This window comes from Globicephala melas, chromosome 18 (genome assembly GCF_963455315.2).
Source record: "Globicephala melas chromosome 18, mGloMel1.2, whole genome shotgun sequence".
Taxonomy (NCBI): Eukaryota; Metazoa; Chordata; class Mammalia; order Artiodactyla; family Delphinidae; genus Globicephala; species Globicephala melas.
The window spans coordinates 77608644-77633150 of record NC_083331.1 but is presented as its reverse complement, the minus strand read 5'-3'; the positions used below and the strand labels follow the sequence as shown (position 1 = coordinate 77633150).

The 24507-nt window shown below is 46.1% G+C and overlaps 1 long non-coding RNA gene across 6 annotated transcripts in view; it reads right to left on the bottom strand.

The window, feature by feature from the left end:
- Positions 1–23971, bottom strand: part of LOC115853348 (uncharacterized) — a 55086-nt gene extending 31115 nt beyond the window's left edge. For 2 of the 6 annotated variants that reach the window (XR_009559775.1, XR_009559773.1), the window contains exons 1-5: positions 21797–23971; positions 21525–21570; positions 14704–15484; positions 11628–11750; positions 3878–4037 (exon numbers count right to left, since the gene is read on the bottom strand). This is a non-coding gene — a long non-coding RNA (uncharacterized lncRNA). Of the gene's footprint in view, positions 1–2409; positions 4038–11041; positions 11289–11627; positions 11751–14703; positions 15489–21524; positions 21571–21796 lie in introns of those variants that run through there. The other 4 variants (XR_009559771.1, XR_009559772.1, XR_009559774.1 and 1 more) reach the window with 4 other exon arrangements.
- Positions 23972–24507: the final 536 nt, after the last annotated feature.

Below are 24507 nucleotides of genomic sequence, written 5' to 3'. Positions count from 1 at the left end.
TTTCATGCTTTAGTATAAAGTTGGGTGTGTAGTTTTCGGCAGCATTTCTCCTTCGAACCATTCTCGGGAGCGAGTTGGGAGGCGATGCAGTAATTCAGAAATTAGTGAAATCTTATTCTTGGTGGGCGCTGGATTAAGAGGCTGGGAGAGTGTGATGCGAGGCAACTGTAATTGCATGATAAGGCTCTCGCGAGGAATTCATTGGCCAAGTTCCTGTTTCTATTCCTTCCTAATCTCGCGGAGCACGTTCATTCGCTGCAATCCGTCTCCATAATCTTCTGCGGCCCAACAGCAGCCGATAGAAGCGTGCATGTTTGGAGAGAAGAGAAAATATGCAGAAGTGTGATAAACTGATGCTAATTATCCGTATTTAGGACACCGAGTGCAGAAGGATCAGGGCTTACAAATAACGAACCAGAGCCGGTGATGATGGCTTCTGCGCGCGGAATATGTCGGAGGGGCCCAGATAAGGCTTTCACGGGCAGGAGAGATTTATTGGTCAAAGGGTTCACCTTCCACTTTTCCACCTTTATATAGCAGTAAATTATTTAGGCTAAATTCACCAGAACATTACTCTTTTATTTGGCCACATGCCATGACGTGCTCTTTCTTTCTGGCCTTTGAATACGAATCCTTGTAGTGTAACATCAGTTGATAAGGGACAAATAATTGAAGGAATAGGTAATTCCCTTTAAATCGGATGTATAGGACGGTGAGGTGGTGCTCCCAGGAAGAGCGAGACGAGGGAAAGCACAGGGGGCCGCGAGTAGAGCAGTAGCATCTCTGCCAGAAAAAAATGAACACGGACGCTCACTATATGCCCGTGTGTCCACATCTCTGTGTCCCACAGGCCAGCAAGCTTGTGCATAGAGGCTGCTGCTGGAGCACAGAGGCGATAGGTCCATTTTTCCTGTCTGGAATCCTTAGCATTTAAAAATTTAGAAGTCGAAACAAATTCTTTCTCTTCTCTCTTACTGTCCCCACATCACCTCAGACTGACCTAGTATTTAAGATTGGCTCCCAGGGCTTCCCTGGTGGCGCAGTGGTTGAGAGTCTGCCTGCCGATGCAGGGGACACGGGTTCGTGCCCCGGTCCGGGAAGATCCCACATGCCGCGGAGCAGCTGGGCCCGTGAGCCATGGCCGCTGAGCCTGCGCGTCCGGAGCCCGTGCTCCGCAACGGGAGAGGCCACAGCAGTGAGAGGCCCGCGTACCACACACACACACAAAAAAAAAGAATCGGCCTGCCAATGCAGGGGACACGGGTTCGAGCCCTGGTCCGGGAATATCCCACATGCCGCGGAGCAACTAAGCCCGTGCGCCACAACTACTGAGCCTATGCTCTACAGCCCAAGAACCACAACTACTGAAGCCTGTGTGCCACAACTACCGAAGCCCACGCACCTAAAGCCCGTGCTCCACAACAAGAGAAGCCACCGCAATGAGAAGCCAGTGTACTGCAACCAAGAGTAGCCCCCCGCTCGCCGCAACTAGAGAAAGCCCGCGCGCAGCAGCAAAGACCCAATGCGGCCAAAATAAATAAATAAATTTATAAAAAAAAGAAGAAAAAAAAGGATTGGCTCCCAATCCTCCCCAAGACGTCTGGCTCCAAGAAAAGACGCAGAAAGACTTCGGGCTGGAACGATCGCGTGACATGGCTGTGGGCTCAGTGGTAGAGATTTTCCTGCATTACAATAATTGCCTTGTAAAGGTTCCAGAAAGCAAGCACAAGTGTAGCTTAGTATTTTGATGCACAATTTGTGGGCTCATCTTGAAATTTAAAATACTAACTAAATCCCATTCAGTGGCACTAACTTTGATGTTTCTTTTCTGACTCATCATCAGCTTGGGTACCAGTTGGGAAACTGGCCTCCTTCCTTCACCCTTTGAGAGTCTTCTAGAGTCTTCATTGGGGAATCTTTCAGCTGGTGTTGGACCACCTCTGGTCCAAGGCAATATGGCCCCTCTGTCAAATACACAGAGCGATCTAGTGCGAACCACTTACGATAAATACAAGACTTTTTAGAATAAAAAGAGCCATGCTGACATTTGGGCATGTAATTTATAATCTCTGTGTAAGGAAGTGTCCAGGAAGAATAGCTTATCTTGGGGCTTCCCTGGTGGCGCAGTGGTTGAGAGTCCGCCTGCCGATGCAGGGGACACGGGTTCGTGCCCCGGTCTGGGAAGATCCCACATGCCGCGGAGCAGCTGGGCCCGTGAGCCATGGCCGCTGAGCCTGCGTGTCCGGAGCCTGTGCTCTGCATCAGGAGAGGCCACAACAGTAAGAGGCCCACGTACCACACACACACACAAAAAAGAAGAGCTGATCCTTGACCACACGGATAAGAAATTATCTGTAGGTTACGACCACTCACATGCACTTTTTCTTTTCAACAAGCCTAAGATGCCAGTTACCGTAAGATGCATCTTTATTTTACATGCCACTGTGAAGGAAAAAACTCTGCCACTTATAACTGTGAGCTGTCACTGAGGGTAATGGAGCACTTAGATTCCAGAGATGATAAAACTAAACACGTGTGTCTTAGAACCAAGAAAACGCAGTGTGCACAGTTGTTAGTCAAATAATGAATTTGCACCATTTTGCCCCAAATATTTTCACAATTATCCATTATTCTATAGAAATTAACTTTCTTAAAATGAATGGATGTGTTAAAATAATATGCAGTCAACACAGGCAACAATTACTCTACAGTTCTATATAGTTTAGAAATGCAGAATCTAGACGGTTATCCATTCAATTCACCAAAGAAGAACAAAAAAAGAGAAAAAAGACAAACGTTCTTTCATCAGTAATACTCCAGTCATTGAGGCTAACTATGTAGGTTGCTGGCATTTCTAGAAATTACCTATGCTAGAGAAAGAACCCAGTTCTTCAATTTATTTGATTCCAAAAAATCAATGTGTTACTTCACATACATACATGTCCTGCTAAAGTAAAGTGACGAACTGAGGCTGGTTTCGTTTGGTTGGGTTGGGTGTTGGTTCTAGAGGCTGTTAATCTGGATAATTTGTTTCCCAGGATCAGGTTTTCTTCCCGAATTACAAAATTTTTACCGAAGTGATCTGAATAGTGTCTAAACTCTCTGCCTATATATGCTCTCCTGTCCTCAACGCGCCCTTCTTCCCTAACAACCAGTAACCCATCTACGAAAATTAGCGGTTATGATGAAAACAGGGTTAAATTCAGAGACAAACCAACAACTATTTTTAAAGTAACCAGTTAAGGGCAAGGAACTAGTTAAACTGCGTATCAGTTTGAAGGTAATTTTAAAATGTAATTTCTCGTTAAGATTAAATTCAGTGTTTTTTAAAATTAGCCTGCGTTCATACACTTGGACAGTGGCAGACTTTCACCCCACTAGCAGTGGGACTTGGCAGAACGTGGAAGAGTAAAAAAGGGGCAAAGTTACCCAAACAACAGACCTAGGGTTTCTGAATGTGGCTGCTGTCCTTGCTGCGCCCTTCTGGGCTGTGGGGTGTGTGTGTGTGTGTGTGTGTGTGCGCGCGCGCGCGCGTGCGTGCGTCCCACGTGTGTGTGCTTGGCAGGTGAGGGAGCAAACGTGGAAGGTGGGGACACCAGGAAGAAGACAGGGGAAGCGGGAGGTATTGCAGCCCTGGGTTAGTGTCCTTCTGGAGACCAGCTCGGTCCTTCCTCAGAGCTCAGGATGACAACACAGGTGTGAATGTGAGCTCCGTGCCCAACTCCCACTATTGGTGGAAAAGGCGAGTGGTTAGTTTGGTGCATGGCTACGTTCTCTCACTCCTTCTCCCCAGAGCCTTCCCCCCACCCTGCATCAACCGACATCAAATATATACTCAGTGCATGCAAACTTCATTAGGCAGCTCTGTCCGAAGTACCTTGCTGCCACCGAGCCTCCCGATAAGGCAGCAGAAGGATGGCTTTGCGTGCTCGTCTTCTGGAGTCGCACTCCCGGACCACCTTCTCGGGGGCGTTGCAGCCCCTTTACCAACGTCTCTGAGCTGGATTCCTATCTGCGGGTAGTATATATTGAGGTATCTGAAATAAACACAGAATTCCAATTATCGTTTGCCTGCGGACTCGTTAGCAAGATGATTACAAGATAGCGTCAATACGCTTGGCATGTTGAAACATACTTTCAGCTCCAACGACTTCAAATAGCTTCTAAGTAAAACAAATAAACAGAATAATGGTGGGATTTATTTGGAATTATTCATTATGAGGCGACCCGAGCCGTGACATTTCCAATCACGTCTTAATTGTCTTTTTAGGAGCAGGAAGGGTTTTCCTGTCTTGACACACACCTCACCCCGGGCCCCAGGCAGTCTCTCTGCCTCGTTCTGTGGCTCCCAGAGCTGATGGGAGGCTAGGGGTCTTTTGTGGATCACACATAGTTTGCTCTGGTTCCTACACATTAAAAGTGAAATAAATACCCAGGCTGACTGTCCTAGATTATGATCTCTGAGCTGATGTGTTAAATGAGCCCGTTGCTTTAAAGGTTCTAAATGACAAGATTTTTACTATTACAAGTAATTTATAGCTATTTCCTGTTTGACATGACAGATCCTCGTGGAGAAGTCCAAATTTGCTTGACATACATTTATTTTAACACTTTCCCCTTCTCCAAATTCTAGCGTGTACTAACTACTGTTTTCCTAGGTGTCAATTTGCACCTGTGGGGTCTACCTCTTGAGGCTTCACTGAGGTCCCGGGCCTCCCCTCCAGATGGCTGCCTGCATTTCAGCAGCTAATGGGGGTGATTACTGCATATTTACTGTAATTTATAAAAATCGCAGGAAATGACATTTTTATTAGTCACTGACTCCACCATCACCAGCTGCAAATGGATGTTATGCATACAAAGCCGTTTCTTAAAAACTGTTCTTCCCAAATCACAAGCTACCGGGCGCTGTGCTGTGTTTTTACCCTCACTGGCTTCTTGCGTCTTCCTAAGAATCCTCTCCCCTTTCCAGAGTTGAAAACCACACAGGAGGCGTCAGCCTTGGGATCTGGACCCAGGCTGCTCTGACTCCAAAGCGTGGCATTAGCCGCTGCCTGGGAGCAGCTGGCACCGGGAGGAAATGACCTTAGAACCACGCGGAGGGAGAGCCGCGACCTTGGACAGGGAGAGAGGGAGGGGGCCCAGGGACCCAGCGGGGTGTACCCTCCGAGGTGTGTCAGCCACCCGCGCGCCCAGCACTGACCGCCACTAACGAGCCTCAGAACAGAGAGAGGCAGGTGCTTTCATGTCCGTTTCAAACAGGGAAACTAAGGCTCAGCGGACACGGCTGATACATGGGGACGCTCACATCTTAACTTACATCCGCACAACCGAGATGCGCCAGGCTGCCCACCACGCCCCCTCGGTGAGACCTCTGAGGGCTGAGGAGAGACACGAGGCCCGAGAACCGATGTTGATGAGAGACGGTGGATGAGACACTGGTGAGAGATGTGCGTGAGATATTGCTGAAGGGCATGCAGGCTGTGAGCACGGGAACTATATCCCGAGGGGCAGCTCTGCTTTAGAGAAGCCGCTACGTCATCGAAAGGGAAGGGAGGTGTGCATGGGGGTTGAACTGCTTAGGGGGGCAATTGAAGGGCCAGGGTCTCAGCTCTTCGAATGGAAGAGGAACCTGGCCAGGCTGGTGCACAAAGGGAAGCCTGAGGGGCTTGGAGGGCCCAGCTGATCTTTCGGATGAGCCCCCTGAGCGTATGTGGATGGACCGAAACACAGCACAGATACTCCCGTTGGACCGGGGGTTCGAGCAGGATACAGGCATTTCAAGCCCAGGATGGGGGGGATGCCAGCTGTGTTGCAAGGTCATGAAGAAGGGAGCTTATGGGACCAAGGGAAGAGAGGGGACGTGTCCTGTCGTGGGTGGGACATGGTTCACTGCAAAGAGCATTTCAGAGACGGGAGGCTCCCACCCCGCAGAGCACCCTGTGCCTTGAACAGGAGAGAAGTGAATATGGGAGCGTGTGAGAGAGAGGGTCAGAGAGAGAGAAAGACCAAGACAGAGAGACAGACCAAGACAGAGAGAGTCCAGGGACAGAGAAAGACCAAGACAGAGGAGGCGGGTGGAGGAGGGAAGGGAAGACGGAGGGAGGAGGGGAGGAAACAGGGGTAAGTCAGCCAGGGAGACGGGAGAGAGCTGGGCGGGTAGGGGTGCGCTGTGACTTAGGCGTCTGAGTCAGGGGTATCTCACGGTAAACATTTTCTTTTTACTCCTCTGGCTGCTACCGAAGATCTAATTAACAAGCCCCTGCTTTGGGGGAACTAAGCGTCAGGTTTAACAAATACCTGCTGAGGGCCAACAATGTCTCGATCTTTCAGGAATGTTTCCCTCTTTAGTTCTCACAACAATTTCTTCCAGTGAGGTATAATTTTTTGCCTTTTTTTTTTTTTTTGCCATCTGCCTTATGAAGAAACGGAAGCTCAGAGGAGTGGAGAACGGGCCCAGCTAGTAAGCGGCGCAGCCAGTGTCTGAACCAGACCATCGAATTTAAACTTGGTGGCCCCTCCGATACCACAGCTGCGGCTGCAGGATTGGTTTCCGTGTGTATATCACAGCACAACACCAGCATGCGTGAGATGGAGAGTAAGGGTGTGCTGGAGGAGAAACGGCCATCACTGTGGCTGGGAGGACTGGACAGGAGCCCAGATCACCCTCTGCATCTCCCGGGATGGTCCACGATAGGAGGCCTTAACTGTTCTGTGACATCAGCCCGGTTGACCTTTGGGTGAAGCCCACAACCCCTTCTCAGGATAGTGTTTTTACACGTATAAAAAGGAACTGACTCATCATTTGGAAAATTGGTAAACAAGGGGAAAGAATCTAGAGTGTGTATTCCATCTTTCTATACTAACTGTATCACTGGGTAACCAAACAGTTGATGAGGCATATTTTTTTCTTGAAGAAATATTACAGATAATAAATTATAAGAATGATAGAGTTAAAATAAAGCATTGTGCAACCCCCACTTAACTAATGGATCTAAACATTGAAAACCAATGGCTTCCTTCTGCCCCCAAACCTGATGGCATCAGGCCTCTAGATGAACTCTCAGTTGACAGGAAACAGAGGAAAGAGGGACGTGATAAACTATGACCCGGGGATGCAACCCACAACCCAGATGGGGAAACTCTGCAGGATAAACAACCTCTCCCCATTTTTTTTTTCTTTTTTTTTTTTTGCAGTACGCGGGCCTCTCAGGGCTGTGGCCTCTCACTGCTGTGGCCTCTCCCGCTGCGGAGCACAGGTCCGGATGCGCAGGCTCAGCGGCCATGGCTCACGGGCCCAGCCGCTCCGCGGCATGTGGGATCTTCCCGGACCGGGGCACGAACCCGCGTCCCCTGCATCGGCAGGCGGACTCTCAACCACTGCGCCACCAGGGAAGCCCTGCCCCCCTTTTTTAACTTCAAGAAATAAATTGCAAGAAGAGAGAAGAGATGAGGCAGAATCTAGAAATTAAGGGACTTAAAAGACATATCAACTAATTAAAAGTGTGACCCTATTTGAATTCTAATTTAAAAAAAATTTTTAAAAGCTAACACTTATGGATGCCTAGAAACTTGAACACTGATGGGATATTTGATGCTATTTAAGGTCGTGTTGATTTTTTAAAGTGTGAGAATGGTATTATGATTATACTTCAAGAAAAAGACCTTATATTTTAGAAGTACATACTGAAATAGTTACAGATGAAATTATATGACATCTAGGGTTTACTACAAGATAATGTAGCATTGGAAAGGATTTGGGGGTATAGTTGGGAGATGGGTATGTGCGCTTCTAGATATCATTTAATCTACTTTTATGTATGTTCCAAGTCCTCCGCAATAAAAGGGTAAAACTAAGATTTAAGATTACCAAGGAAACAACTCATATTGAAATGCAAATATCAGAATATATTTTTAAAATATTTTGTGATATAGTAATAATTTTCCTCCATAATGCACTAAGTAACAAGTTCTGTAGCAGGTCCAAAAATGACTGCAATTTCAGAGTGGTTGGGAGTGTAAATGATATTTTGAAATATTTGTAACAAGTGTACCATGACATGAAAATACTGATTATTTCAGTTGGTGACAAGGTCATAGGGAATGCCGATACTCCTGTGGTTTGTGGACTTACATTCATAACCAAAGGAAATGCTCAATTTCAGTTAAAGGTTAATAAAAATAAAGGTGACTATTTTTCTGTCCAAGTTCAATGGACATTCTGAGTTTTCCCCATGGAGTCCTTTGGCCCCAGGTTAGCGTGGTGGACCCAGGTTAACGGCCGTGTTCTCAAGGTGTGGGAGCGTTCTGGGGTGGATACCATGCTTTTTTCTGGATTAGAGCCAGGCCATGTCTGACGTGGGGATTGGAACTGATTTTAAAATCCTGGTTCTTAGCTGCTTGAGACACTCCTGGATCTGTCTTGTCTCCCTCTTTTTCTAGGAGCCATGGGGACCCTTGCTTCAGACAAGTTGGGAATCTCAGCATTTCTTCTTTCCTCCCCCGATGGAAAAATGGCCAAATTAACATTCCACATTCAAGGGACCACTTAGGAATCAGCTGTCATAATACAGAAACAGATTCCTAAAATGTTAGAATAAAAAGAGAACTTGAGGACAATTTACCACAACCCTTGCATCTGCAGGTAGGAACAGTGATGCCCAGACAGATGAGCTCTCTGGTCCAGAGGGTCCCAGCTCGCCCAGGTCATGGTGCCCTTCGTGTCTCGGGAAAGTTCCCACAGCAGCTTCGTCCAAAAGAAACTCTTAAGTGTTTGTTTATTAAGAAGTTAGGTTCAACTTAAAAATTTTTAGGTACTAACAGCTCTGTAGCCAATTGAAAAAAGTAATACATGTCGGCTGAAGAAAAAAAATGATATTTTAATTACATTCTTAAATAACTATACTGTATTACTAAAGGCATGCGTGTCTGCTACTGGAATCAGATTTAGCTGCCATCACCTTCATTTCATGTTCTACACGGATTTTTCTGTGGGACTTTGCTTTTTTAAAAAGCCAGTTTGCATTTTTTTTATTTATTTATTTTTACCACGGTGCATCCGTTTGATGGTATAGTGCAATACAAGGGGGGCCCACATAGAACAAGGCAGTCCTGCTGAGCTGCAGGGACGGAGACTGGAGAGTAGGACCAAAGAGAGAGCTGGAGGGTAGGATATAAGGAGTGCCTGGAAATCTACCCAGATGTCCCCTGAGTCCTTGACCGGACACTTGACTCTGCCTGCAAAAGGCAAGGTGCTGACATAGCAGGCAAACTACCAAGGAGAAGCGAGCTGAGTGGAAATCCCAGAACTCACGTGGGGCTGGGAAACAGTGCAGTAGTATGAAGAGACCTCGTTGAACACACCAAGCACTCAAGTGACGTCCCAAAAGAGATATGCCTTAAGAACAGGGCTACTCTAGCCCAAGAGTAAAGACTACTGCAGGCGTGCCCTAACAAAGCTTAAAGACAAGACTTAAAAGATCAAGCTGAACTGCCTCAGAATTACACTTAATTCTCTTTAAATGAAGGCAGTCACGTTTGGACATTCAACAAAGGGGCAGCTACTAGCCCAGCAGACAATAAAAAATCACCAGACACATAAAGAAGAAAAAGTGAGAAAAATATGAGTAGGAAAAAAATCAGTTAAAAATAAAAAAGACCTGAAATGGCAGACGTGACAGACTTTAATATGATAAAAACAAGCAGTTTGAAGGATATAAATAAAAATATGAACACAGTGTGGAAACAGATGGGGAATATCAATAGAGAAGTAAAAATGATTGAAAAAGAACACATGGAAATTCTAGTACAGAAAAGCACAATCTAAAATGAAATATTTACATTCATCTGTACATTCTCCAATCAAAGTATCTGTCTTGTTCCTAAACATAATAAAGTATACAAAATGTATTGTCTCTATAAACAAAGTACAATATTAGACCAGTAACACTAGGTTTTACTCCAGCACATTTTCTGCAAGGAAGTCAAGGAACTTTAATCAACGGGGCACCACTGGACACCGTTTTCACTCTGAGACAGCACTGTTTAATCACTTCTGTGATAATGGAAGCAATCAATATCTGCACTGTTTAGTACGGTAGCCACTAGCCACAGGCAACTACTTAAATTCATTTTAATTAAAAACTGTGCCCCTCAGTAGTCAAATTTTCAGGGACTCAGCACACCTCTAGGCTCTTAAGGAGGGTAGTTATGGCCTCACACTCAATTTTGTTAAAATCTAATTTTTTGTATGTTAAAGGAATTAATTCAACTTCCTAGGCTTAGAATAATTCAGTGAATCCATTTATGCCCTGTAGTAGTTTATGCCCTGGGGAAATTCAAGTGGAATTGTTTTCTCATTTTATCGTGGTATATCTGTGCCCTATATATGCTATAATATAGACATGTCCAGATTATATAAGGACCACCCAGATAGTCCCAGTATCAATCATGCCATTTCGTCTTTGCGTGTGTGTGTGCACATCACGTACTGGTGAGGACACAGTTAGACTCAAGTGTAGCTGTAAATGTGCATTTTGAGAAGACAAAATATTTCCCTTATTTATTCTTTAACCAAATTCTGAACCTTATAAAATAGCCTGTCATAAAGTGCATTTTTGAGGGTTTGATTTGTAGGCTCCTGAATCCATTCCCTGTTTTATGTTCGAGAATTATATATACTTTTTTGTTGACCACAACAGCTCCATGAGACTTGATTTTGGGGGACATGTGTCCTAGCTACAGCCTATTTTCTCTGTGATAGAAAGGAGATGAATGAATTAATACCTTAATAAAACCTGTGTGTATTTTCCTTTTTCTCAGCGTTTCTGAATAGGGCCCAGGAATCACTTAATAATTCTGTGAAATGGTCTTTCCATGGCAACTCTCTGGCTATCTCTAACGAGCCAGTGGATCAAAGTCCATGTTTGTGGAATAAATGGAATAATTACCCTACATATCTGTTACATAATAGCTCTCAGATCATGCAGCTCACTGGGGAATCACACCGGGCGGGGGAGGGTGGGCATGGTCTCCTTCTCACCTTAGTCTCAGTGGGTGGCTGGCCTCGTCATTACTGGTCATTACTGTTCGTGGTGGTGGTGGGGTGGTGGCTGTCATTGTAGTTTCACTTTTCTAAGGATTCGAAGAAGGACTCTTTGCAGAAATGCTTCCAGATTCTGACTTAGTTGCAGTTCTCTCCTCCTCAGTCTGCTCAGGGGTGCAAGGGCTCCCATCATCTCAAAAGGAATTACATTCCCTTTCCTTTGCCCATGTCAAATGGATAAAGTCTTCAGATTGAAAAGGGAAATGATGGGGTCATAGGTGACTTTAAACCGTAACAACAAACTAAAAACAATCACAACTGGTACTGGAGCATTTCATCTTTTGAAATAAGAACCCCACCGACCAGGAACTTCTCAGTGAGCATTCACAGCTATCTAAAACTGTGACTCTAGGGGCAGAGACGAGAAAATGCAGGAAATCAGTATATTCAAAACCTTTTTTCACGTCTAGATGCCCATACCTCTAATGTACCATAATTTAGGAGACCATAATTGTCTCCTAAAAAGTTCAGGAAAAATGGATTTCATCGAATGTATTTTGACTTTGCAGAATTCCACTCTTACCTCTTAACTCTCCTTACATGCATCCATTTGACTGTGCTCAAAACTCAGTGTTCAGTACGATCAAGTGTCACTTGATGTTGGAACAAGAAAGAGGTTTGAGGAGCGAAATCTAGCTCTGCTTTCCTATAAGAAGCCAACATAGGGAGGCAAAGCAGAAAAAGAGAGAATTCTGTGAGACAAGACAGCGTGTCCAACACCTGAAAAAAGAGAAAATTCCAATATCTTTAGCAATGTGAAACCGCAAGCCAAGGAAGGAAAACCGCAGAGGTATTCTTTAGGATTCCAATAAGGGAGTATTGTCACTGATTGGGAGCCAAGAGATCAGTGTAACTGAATAAGCAGTCTAAAGCTAGGCCCAAACATACACAGTTAATTGATTTTCAACCAAGGTACAAAAGCGATCTAATGGGGAAAGAATAATCTTTTCAAAAAATGATACTAGAACAATTGAGTAACCACATGCAAGAAATATTAACCTTTACCTCACACCACATACAAAAGTTATGCTCAAATGCATCACAGACCTAAATGTGAGAGGTAACACTATAGAATGTTAGAGCATTATTCAATAGAACTTTCTTGATGATGGAAATATACTTTGTATTTCCCAAAATAATAACCACATGTGACTGTCGAGCATTTGAAATGTGGCTACTGTGATTGAGGAACAAAGTTTAAAAAAATTCATTTTATTTGATGTTAAATTCAATTAGCCATTTGGAGGCAGTGGCTACTTCATTGGGCAATGCGTTACCAGAAGAAATCACGAGGGAAAATCTTAATGACCTTGAGTTTGGCAAAGATTCCTTCAATGCAACACAAAGTGCATGAACTGTATGAAAGAAAAACAAAATCAATAAACTGAACTTCATCAAAATTTAAAACTTTTCTTCTTCAAAAGGCATCGCTGAGAAGATGAAGAGGCAAGCCACAGATTGAGAAAATATTTGCAAGACAGTGATCTGAGTTGTGTCTGGAATATATAGAATTACCAAAATTCAATTAATACAAAAAAATAATAAAAATGGGCAAAATGTTTTAATAGACATCACTCCAAGGAAGATGTATATTTGGATGGCTAATAAGTACCTGGAAGGATGCTCGACTTGATTCGTCATCAGGGAAAGGCTAATTAAAGCCACATGGGATCCTACCACACACCCAGTAGTACGGCTAACAATGAAAAGCAAGTGTTGATGTGGATGTGGAGCAACTGGAACTCTCATACTCGCTCGTAAATTCCTGATATGTTTAATCTTGCAAATCATAGTGTCAAAGGTGTTTATGATAGTGATGTACAGCATGGAAGGAATGTGTGGTAAGAACAGAGAAAACTAAGCGTATGAATAACAAGAACTCTTGCGAAACAAGACCATTAATAACTTCAGGGGGAACAAAAGTTTGGAACGAAAGGAAATGCAATCGTAGTTTACCACTCTTCTCAGCCATGACCAGTACTTCCACGTTCAGACTAAGGTATACACTGAATATTTAACAGAAACAATGACATACGTACTTTGGGAAAGAGGGAAGTGGGGAAGAATGTAAAAGAATGTGGAAGCTTTATAGTTGCTAATGAATAAGGTCCAAATAGATAATGTCTAAAATTAATAAATCAAGAATAAGCAATATAAAACTATAATTCAGAAATACGGAGATAAACAGTGGGAAAACAGCCAGAAGGCTTATAACAGGTTGCTGCTGGGGAATGGGACTGAGAGCTAGGGATGCCTGACACTAGGGAGGGGGGCTATTTTCCTTATAAGCCTTATAATACTGTTTGCCTTTAAAAAGTACAGTATTCAGCAAAACTATGGAGACAGTGAAAAGATGAGTGGTTTCCAGGGGAGGATGAATAGGGGAGCACAGGGGATTTGGGGGGCTGTATGATGCTATAACGGTGGATACATAACATTACGCCTTTGCCCAAACCCACAGATGTGCGACACCTAGAGTGTGTGCAAACGTAAAACTGTGGACTCTGGGTGATAATGACATGTCAGTGTAGGATCACCAATGGCAACAAATGTACCATCTGGTGGGGATGTTGACGGTGTGGAAAGCTGTGCATGCTGGGAGGAGGGGGTACATGAGAACTCCCTGTACTTTCCACTCAGTATTACCGTGAACCTAAAACTGCTCTAAAAATGAAGTCTATTAAAACTGTTCCTACGTACTATATTAATTATAAACATTAGAATCTGTCAGCACTAGATTTTAATCCTGAATTTTATGCTCATTAATGATATGCCCTTTTGTAGATAACTTAACCTCTCAGGTTCTTAATCTATAAAAGGGGGAATATAATAATTATAAATTGGAGATGTAGTGAGGATTAAATGAGATTACATATGTGAACTTCAACAGTGATTAATCTCTTTATACGTTGCATTCTTCGCAAAGAGATAGATGGTTTACAAAGGTGCATTTAATATAGCAAGATAAAGTGAATTAAAAATAAATAAGAAAAATAAGTCTGGCACCCAGGAACTGTTCACTTTTCTTTCTCCTGTAATTGGAGCAACACGTTTTGGGTAAACTTCATGAGTTCCTGTGCCTGCTACGTGCTGCCTTAAAGTGGCGTCAGTAAGTTCCCTCCACTACTGTGTTTTTACGTAAATGATTAGGTCAAGATGGACTCCTGCTTGGTTGCATTAAAAGGTCCTGTTTAGAAATAGCTCTTGGGAATAATTGCACATAGAATATTTGAAAGCCCGCAAGACTAAACTATTCAATTTTCTAGTAAACCAGGGCCTTCAGAATGTGCAATATTCACTAGGCAAGAAGATTTATTGGTGTCATGATCAAAAGAGTGAATGTCATGGCTTGAATGGTGTCCCCAAGAAGAGGCTGGCATCCTAACGTGACCTTATTTGGAAATAGGGTCTTTGCAGACAAACAAGTTAAGATGAGGGTGTCGGTGTGTGTGGTGTCCTTGTAAAGGGCAAATTTGGATACAAAGACACACGGGGAGAACTCCAGGTGAAGGTGAAGACAGAGATCGGGTGATGCTTCTTCAAGCCAAGGGACGGCAAGGATGCCAGCAAACCACAGAAAGCGGAGGGGGGGGGGGTACCTGGGACAGACCCTCCCTCGCGGCCTCACAGGGAACCAGCTTGCAGGCACCTTGATGTCTGACTTCCGGCCTCCAGACCACGAGGCGATACATTTCTGTTGTTTGAAGCCACGGGGTCTGAGGCACTTTGTACGGCAGCCCCGGGAGATGTGCTACAATAGGGACTACGTAGTTCACAGGAAGGTTAAAAAGGATTCCTTGCTTAAAAGAATCCGGCCCGAGTAAAGGATGTGATCTAACAGTTGCGCCCCATCTCTGATCCTGGCACCGCGCACAGTACACAGCACTTCTCTGAGGCAGGGGTTGGAGGGCTCCTTGCAAACTCTTGTCTTTTTCATGCTTCGGTCTTTCCAATGTGACCCCTCTCTGACCCCCTCTGCTTTGGGTCCACCTCCAGCTTCCGGGTAACCCCTCGTTCCTAATCATTTTCTTAATGCTCCATGTATTTCTTGGGCTGGATTATGTTCTCCACTTGTTCCCATGTTCTAGTCACTGTCATGAATACATCCAACCGAAACATTTCAATCACATCCAGTTCAACTGCAATCGTATGTTTATAACAGAGCCCTGGCTTCCGCGGGCGAGAGGCTGTGTAGGAGTATTTTTATAGTGAACTTGAAACGCCCCTCGCGTATCTCCCCTGAGCTGGGTGAGAACGGCATCGAAGCCTGAAGTCCTTCCTCCGTGGCTCAGCCCACGGCTGGTCACAGGCAACCTGCCTTCCTGCACTGCCGGCTTCCTTTCCTTATTGCTGTCCAGAACTTTCCTTGGTCGTTCTCAACTTCCTCAACAAAACAAAAATAAGAAAAATGAATTTTAAAATAATAAAAAACTTTAGAAAAAAGTAGTTTAACATGCATACTTGAGAGTTCTCTCTTTCAAAGGGAGCGTTTTCTCCTATTCATAGATATTGAATCAGCCTATAAGATAAAAATAATTATTTGAAAAAATAAAAATGGTTATCAAATGTTTGGATTTCAGAGTAACAGTAATAACTCATACTGACGCCCTCTACTTTCTGAACTGCCACCTTCAGACACCGAATTGACCCGCCCCTTCCAACATTATCACGTACTGTTAAGGCCATGGCGGCTAGGATGGTGATTACGTGCAGACGTGTTCCTTGTACGTTGTCCCCCAACACCCAGGACTATAGACATTTTGTCACCGTGTGGTTTACAAAGAGAAAAGGACATCCTGTACTAAGATAGAAAAAATGTCCTGGGACAGAATAGTTGACATTAAAGTGACTTAAATAGAGAAATAAAATCCAGGGCGACTCTTAAAGCAGTCTTGTCCTTGGTCAAAACTAGTAGACTAAGCATCTTTTTAAAAAGTTGATAGAAATCCTGGTGCTGGGCGCATTCACAACGAAAATAGACAAAAAGCTGATGAACACGTTTTAGCAAGTTTTTGCATATGTGTACATGTTGGTAGTTTACCGTCTCTAATTCTCTCTGAGTTGCATGAATTTAAATTTGGTTATGTTAATCTGAGGAAGATATTAATGTAAAACCTTTCTTCTCATTTAAAAAAAGGATAAATCGTTTATATTACTCTTTCGAACTGAGATTACTAGCAGAAATGTATTCTCAGTTTTAAAAAATGTGAAATTTGGATAACAAGCTAAATTACCCACTTACTAAGGGAAATGATACAAAATTCTTAAAATAATTAAACCAATACTTTATTATCTAAATGAATACGTCACCTGTAGTAGCTATTTGCAGAAAAAGAAGATTGTATTTAAAGTCGCAGCTCAAAGTAAATGACGCCATTGTAGAGACATAATATAAGCAAAAATAGATCATTTAAAATCAATCTACAAGCTGCAAATTCAGTGCCAACCTGACTCGTGCACGTTTTTACCATACCCTCAGTATTCTGGTAATTGTTTACTGTGCCCCAGGCCAAAAGAAATATCTAACAGTTCCATTTGCTAAGTAGCTATGTAACTTAATATATGTTTATATCCTAACAACTTAGCAGCCATTTAAAAAAAATTACATGAACTGAATGAAAAAAATAATACTTTCACTTCATTCCCTGACTAACCCCCATTGCTGAGTAAGGCTCAGCGGTACGAGGTCCCCTCTGCACAGCTCCTCTGACCTTGGAATCACGTGGTCCCCGACACCTCACTCCCGGCCCACCCTGTGTCTCCCACGGGAATTGCTTTTGACTCAGCGACTGACAAAAACCCAATTTCGTGAAGATATGATGTCATCAGGAGGGATTCAGCTACAAGCAAATGTTGAGACTGGGAGCTACCATAAGGCACGGCTCCCAGGGCATCTGACCAAAGTCCAGCATTGCTGTGTTTCCCCCCAAATTCACAAGTATCCTGAGCTGTCTCTCTGAGTTCTGTGGGGCCCCTGGGGAAGCACAGGACGGGGACAAGGTTGGGACAGGTTATCTGGCACTGCCCTACCACCCAGTGGAGCTGCCATGTGCTTTCCTCTGCTGCCACCATTATTCTAACCGTAAGAAATCAACGTCCAGTTTTATACATTTCAACCATACAAGCAAGTTACACAGTCCAATTCACACTAGAACGAGGAGCATTACAGAGGATGATAAGGCAGCATCCGGAGACAGACCTGGCTGGGACTAACTGTCAACCTATTTCCACATCAAGGTCACCACCTTCAGACTTATCCCCCTTGCGCTCCCTGCTAGATTTCTTGATAGTTCTACGATTAAGGTGGAAGAGGTGAATTCCCACCCTGTGCCTCTTCACAGGTCCCCCTCCCAGTCTAAGAGGGTGGCCCCTTTCCCCTGCCCACCTCCTCCTGTGCAGGTGGCTGAATCATCTCTGTGCACCAGAGCTGGCTTTATCCTTATGGTCCTGGGAGGAAACTTACCTTAATATCATATGAAACAGCTGGGCTTGGTACCACACCGCACCGTATGATACAATATAACGCAACAGAGCACAACTGTAACACTTCACTGGCAAACCAAAGTTCCTTGCACCCCCACGTGTCAGATTATAGAGCAGGTCTTGGGGAATTGAGAGTTGGAAAACAAGTTCCCCCAGCCCAACAGTCCCTTGGATTGGGGCTTATGTACACAAGCTCTGGGGTCCACTCGCCCAGCCACAGGAGGAGGCCTGCGTGCCACTCTCAGCGCCGGACTTTGCTTTCCTGTCTCCTTAATCACCACCAGGACTGTAGCCAGGGAGGCACGCAGCAGCCAGGGCTCTGGGATATGCACCAGGCACTGTGCTAAGCCCTAAGGTGCCTGCTCCCCGCACCGCTCCCCGAGGGTGCGCGGGGGGCCTCCAGGCGGAAGCAGGCTGGCTCCTCTGGGCTGGTCCTTGACAGCAGCATCTCAGCAGCCCCCCGAAGCCCCTGCATCTGCTCCGCTGTATGGATTCAGTTCAGTAAACGGCTGTTGGTCCCCACAAGTTGCCTGGAACTGTGCTGATGCTTGAAATCAAACTTTAGGACAAACAAACGGATCAAGCCAGACACCGAGCCTGTTCTCCAGGAGGCTGGGGGCTACTGGGCACGCTAGTTGCCATGCGGTCTCTGCCCGGGGGCACGTCTGCTCCCCGGAAGGCGTTCTAGCAAAGGCAGGCCTTCACCTGCACAAGTCTGCAGGTGGCCCAGGCTTCGCAGAGACTGCACAGGGAAGCGGGAAGGGCCGACCCCGTTCTGGTTACGTTTTTAAAAGATCCTAAAGTGAAGACTTCGCCTTAAAACGTTGTAAATGTGCTACGTTCCTCAAACCTGATTTAATATAATCATAACTGTTCCAAATTCATTTAAAACTTAAGCTGTTTAAATTTATGTTGAACTTGAAGCTTATAGATTGATTTAAATTATCTGTTTTTAATGCAAATGCATGATTACATTTGAGCTGTGACTTTAAAGGCAATTTTAGTTTTCTGCAAATAGTTGCTACAGGTGATGTATTTATTTTAGACGATAAAGTATGGTTTAATTATTTTAAGGCTTTTATATAATTTCCTGTAGTAAGTGTGGAAATTAGTTCGTTTTCAAAACTTCGTGGTCAATGTTTTAAAATTAAGAGTATATTTCTTGTAGTAATCTCGGATTGAAAGACTAAAATAAATGATTTATTATTTTTTAAAAGAGAAGAAAGGTTTTACATTAATGTCTTCCTCAGATTAGTATAACCAACTTTAAATCCATGCAACTCAGAGAGAATTAGAGATGGTAAACTACGAACATGTAAACTCATATGCAAGGATTCGCTAAAACACGTTCATCAGCTTTTTGTCTATTTTCGTTGTGAATGCTCCCAGCACCAGGATTTCTATCAACTTTTTAAAAAGATGCTTAGTCTACTAGTTTTGACCAAGGACGAGACTGCTTTAAGAGTCGCCCTGGATTTTATTTCTCTATTTCATTTCATCCACTGTAACTTCCCTCCTTCCTTCCTTCCTTCCGTTCCTTCCTTCCCTCCCTCCCTTCCTTCCTAGTACAGGATTTTCTTTTCTCTGTGTATGTAATCACGTGGTGACATTACGTCTATAGTTCTGGGTGTTGGGGGCAGTGTACGAGGAACACGCATGTAATCATAGTAACCAGAGCAATTATATTTATAATGTGCAATAATGATCAAAACAAGAGAGTTTAAGAAACTCTTCCCTGCCCACTGTTCACAGGGGCCTGATTATCTGGATTGACATCTTATCCATTAGAATGATGAACGATTTAGACAACAAAAACAGTGTCATCTTCTCCAAAAGCTATAGTTAAAATGCATAGGTTATCAGATCTCCTGAATGATGCCCAGTGTCCTGAAATTAGCTAAAAACCCTATTGGAATTCCTGTATTATCAAGATAGCTTTGATTCTTTCTATAGAATATTTTCTCTCACTTTACCCTGCTTAAAATTTATTTTCTCGCATGCTACTCAAATAGATACGGATCTCTTCCATGACCACACTTTTATCTAGATCTGTATCTATAAATACAATGAATGCTACCTTTATTATGATCTGAAGTAACAGTCACACGCGTCATGGGGAACCCTGTGCTTTCTAGATAAAACATTGCTGATACGTAATAGCTTATTCTCTTTACAACAGCAGCCTCTCTATTTGTCCAACCTCTTCCTCTCAAAGACACTTAAAGTACTTAATGTATTTTGTACTTAAGGTTTTTGTTTTTTTAAACAAGATACTCCCGTTCTACAGATGACAATACTGAGAAACTTGATAGTTAAATATTATATTATTATGATATATTCAACAGAACCCATTTATTCCATCTCACATGTACTATTAAATGCCCTTCTCCTATTTTCAAATACCATTAAAATAACGCTCAACTATTTATGTGACTGTTTCGGCCCACACTGCATTCACGAGGGCTGTGCAGACCTAGTCTACATAAATACAAATTAGTTTGGTAAAATTAGAGATTGATAAGGCACAAGGCGACATTGCTTCGTCCTTTGAATCGCCCATCTTTAAAACAAAGATGCGGGTGTGGAGTCCGCCTCCTGTGTCTTCCTGACTGCCCTCCAGGAGAGGCCCAGTGCGTCCACGGGCAGCCAGGACGGCCGGTCCAAAAATGGAAAATAAAATCAGTAAATCGGTCAGTCCTCTCTACTTACAAGATTCTACTGATAGAGCTTAAGTTTTTTCTTCTCCCACTAATTTAATTTTTTCAAAAATAATCTAAACTGAACAATTAAGTGAGAGCACTTTATAAATAATAAACTGCTACTCAAATTTAAGTGATCTAGACACGGTCTTAATAGCTACTTACCGTAAAATTGTTGGGGCCCGTGTCCTATCACGGGTCTCCCGAGAGCCCTGCTGGACCTGCCTCAGCATCTTCCGGAGGGTGCCTAGGAGAGGGCCAGGTCCCCTGGAACCTCAGGAGCAGCCTGCCCGGGGCGCTCGGTCTGAGAACCTGCGTTGGTAACAAGCTCTCCTGGTGTCCTGTGCACCCGGATGAGAGGCCGCCACCCTCGTGAACCTCTAAGTCTAAACCTTTGCCAACTCAAAGCCGTGATCAGACCTACTCTGCTCAAAGTTATTCCAACCTTCCTCCACGCAAAAAAAAAAAAAAAAAAAAAAGAAAAGAAAAGAAAATACAGTGTGTGTGCACGCCCCACGGGAGGACCCCGCCGGACTCAGCTTCCAGCCGAGCTTTCACTTACTCCGAGGCGTCTTCCCTGACCCCCCAAGATGGGCGTGCACAGTCTGTCCCACAACTGTGGCCCTCAGTGTCACACTTCTTCATGTGATGACCAGGTCCACCCACTGGGCAGTGAGGCCCGTCATGTCCACCACTGCATTCTCAGCACCTGCGCACAGGCCACACATACAACAGGTGCTCAAGCAGTAACACGGGCCCACCATGGACTTGTAATAAATGTCTGCTGGGCAGATGAGCCAATGATGTGACGACCGTCAGGTAACTCTCAAGAGAAACCGTTATTAATACGATGGAGGGGAGACGGGTTTGTATAATTATCACTGTTTCCCAGCCAGGCCACACTTGGCAACTGACGTCACAATTCCCCACGTTATCCCTGCCTGAACGGACACAGGCTTACGTGTCAAATCACCATTTATCGGGAGGTTACTATTTGCTGGGCACACAGCATACTCTTAGATCCTTAATCCCAACTACATCCTTCTGAGGTTGGCTTGATGATTTCTGGTTCACATGTGAGAAAATGGACTCAGAGGCAAAGACAGTTACCCAGGACATAGGGCTGCCATGTGACCAGCCATGATTCAACTTCAGTTCTGACTCCAAATCTTATATCCTTTCCCATCTTGCTGGACAAGGCTCGACAGAGAGTAGAAACAATATAAATATCATCTCACCTCACCATGATTCTTCCTTTTCTTTGAGCACAGGTGTCGTTTCTCCCTGAGGTGAAAATGCAAACGGCCAGTTTTTAGAAGGATAAACGTCCCCCTTCAGTTCAATTGCTAACGCAGAGAACAAAGCCCCTACTTTTCCATCTGTGTGGACACTCAGGCTAAATCGCCGGCCGAGGTCTGGCCTTTCCCACATACCTACATTTCCCCCTATAGCATGGATGAATTAAAAGCACGAGGTTTCTAAACCCTTGCCCAGGTTACAACATGCTCACCTGGATTTCCTCCTGTTCTGTTGCTTAGAAAGAAAAAGGAGAAGTTGGCTTCTGCTTGGAATGTCTTCAGGCCGACCCTACCCTGCTACTATACTGTTTATAGGTGTTCTGTACCTATGAGGTTCTGTGCCCTACGCGTTCCAGTTTTCCTCCTGTGAAACCCGAGGCCAGTCTTTTCGAGGCTAAGACTCTCATCCCCACGTCTGTGAGCGTGGAGGACTATTGCTCCCACTAGATACCGTCTCTACTTAGCGTTTCCGGGGTGCGCAGAGAGAGAACAATGTCTGGGTGATAACTCTTGTCAGTCCCCCCATTGTCAAACCCAATCTTACATTCCTCCACACTCTCACAATATTTCCCCATTGGGAACACGCCTGACACTGCAATTTCTCAAAACTGCAGCTCTGCAGTGAATGCCTAATTCCTGAAACTGCAAAATCTAACAAAAGCTGATTTTTTCCACTGATTTGACTGGCTGACTATTTCGAGGCTTTGCATGTGATGCCCTGCTGTTCTTCACAAACTGCATCTTTAATGTCCCCACGCGGTCGTTCTGAAGTGGCTGTGGGCAATGAAGTCCTCGCGAGGGACCTGCGGGGCGTTCAGACTCACTCACGATGTCCGGCCTTTCTGCCGCAGACAAAATTTCCCCATAGGTTACATTTAGCAGTTCAGGAGTAGCAATCGGTTACGTGCTTTGAACCCGGAACCCATTCACCAGGAGAGTCCAGTGTCACCCAGGGTGGCTGTGCAAACACAGCAGCGCACTTGGAGGTATCTGTTCGTGGTGTTTTAAACACTGCCTTCTCTCCCTCTCTCTCTGGTGTTGGTGTTTTCACATTTAAAGATGAAAAGCCAATTTAGAGGAAAATATGGCAATTCTGTTTTGTTTTCACTATCAAAATAGATGATCTTTTTCTATCTTTGGATACACCACTCGTTTGGGTGCTTTATCCACTTTTCGTATTTGTTAAAGCTCCTCGTGCTGTTACTGCAGCGCAAATTCCCAGCTTGACTGGTGAGGAAGACAAATTTATCCTCCTCCTTCCTTCTCCCCCGACCCCCGACCCGATCCTTCACCGCAAACTCCAGTTTTCCTGACTTGCCAGATGAGCCATGGGGATTTCGCTCCCTGATGAGCTACGCGGGTTTATCACCCAGATTAGCGCCTCATTCCTCCGCCCTGCTGGAGAATGGGGTCTGACGACAAACAGCCTGAATGTATTCCATCGCCCACCTCCCAGTACTGCCCCCCCGTCCCCCCCCCACGAGGTTTGCAGGAGCCCAAGCCAGGCAGCGATTCCTGCAGAGCCTAGGTGAAATCGGAAAGGCAGGGCGCCCAAGGACCTGGTCTTTCAGGTTTGGTTTCTCACGCACACACAACTGCCTCGGCAGGACGGGCCTCTCCGGCCTTCTCCGCCCGGGCTCGCGTGCGAGGGAGCCGCCGGAGGCGGCCCAGGAAGTGGAGCCGGGCGCTCTGGTGACGGAGAAGGATTCGGCCCGACCCGCAGTCCGCCCTGCGGTTGCAGTCGCCTCGGCGCGGGCCTCCCGTCTCCCCGCCCCCAACTTGTTGCGGCCGAGCCGGGAGACGGCCTGTTCCGCTCGCTGATTGTAAAAGGGTTTGACTTGCAGCTGACCCCGGGTCAGGACTTTCTCTGCACTAATCCCGCTCTCTTTAGACACAAAACACGCTGCCCTCTTCCCTCGCATCAGTCATCTTAATCCCCCCGGCGGCTGACACCCCGCGCGGCCCCCGGCTGCACCCGAGTGGGCTGGGGGTGGACGCCCGGGACCCCACGCCCCTCCCGCGCCGAGCCCGCGGGGACGCGGTGGAGCGGAGGGGGGACGGGCCGCCCCCGGCACCTGCCGATCCCGACCCGGACTCCGGGGGAGCGTCCCGGGCCGGGCCGCGGTGGGGAGGCGGGCCGCGGCGAGAAAAGACAAAGGAAAGGCCGGGAGCGCAGGGCAGGAAAGCGGAGGAGACGGAGCGGGAGGGGCGGTAGAGGGGAGGGGAGAGCGAGGCTCACGGGACGGGAAGGGACGGCTGGAGAGCTGCCGAGAGAGGAGTGAACGGGAGGAGAGGCGGGGGCCGAACCGCGAACCCGGCAGGAGGAGGGCGACGGCGGGCAGCCGGGCCCCGGCCCGGAGGGGACCGGGACCCGCACGCCGGGCGCCGCCCGCCGCCGACGCTGCCGGGCTCCCGCGGGCGGGCGGAGCGGGGTCCTGGCGGGCACGCAGCTGGGGAGGAAGGGCCGGGAAGGAGGGGGGCGGCGGGGAGGGAGAGGAGGGAGGGAGGGAGGGGAGGGGAGGGAGATAGGGGAGGGAGGAAGAGCTCCGCACCCCCCGCGGGGCCTCGCCGTCGGGCTGGGGGAGGCGGGCCGGGGGCCGGGAGTGGGGGGCGAGGGTGAGGGGTCGCAGGTACCCTCCTCCAGGGCTCGGCCTCCGCGCGCGCGCCGTCCCCGCGCCGCCCCGACCCTGCGGGGCTGGGGGGGCGGGGACCCGGGCCCACCTCCCTCGGCTCCTCGCTCCGGGGGGCCCGCGCCCCCTCAACCCCTCCCCTCCCGTCCCGGCCTTTCAATCCCGCCAACTAGTCATGCTGGGAAAAGGGCTGCGTCAAGGCCAAGTCTGCTTTTCACTTGAAGTTTCCAAGGAATCAAACCTATTATTACGTTCTGTCGCCGACGTTTCTGGAGCCTCTGCCCCGCGGGCCG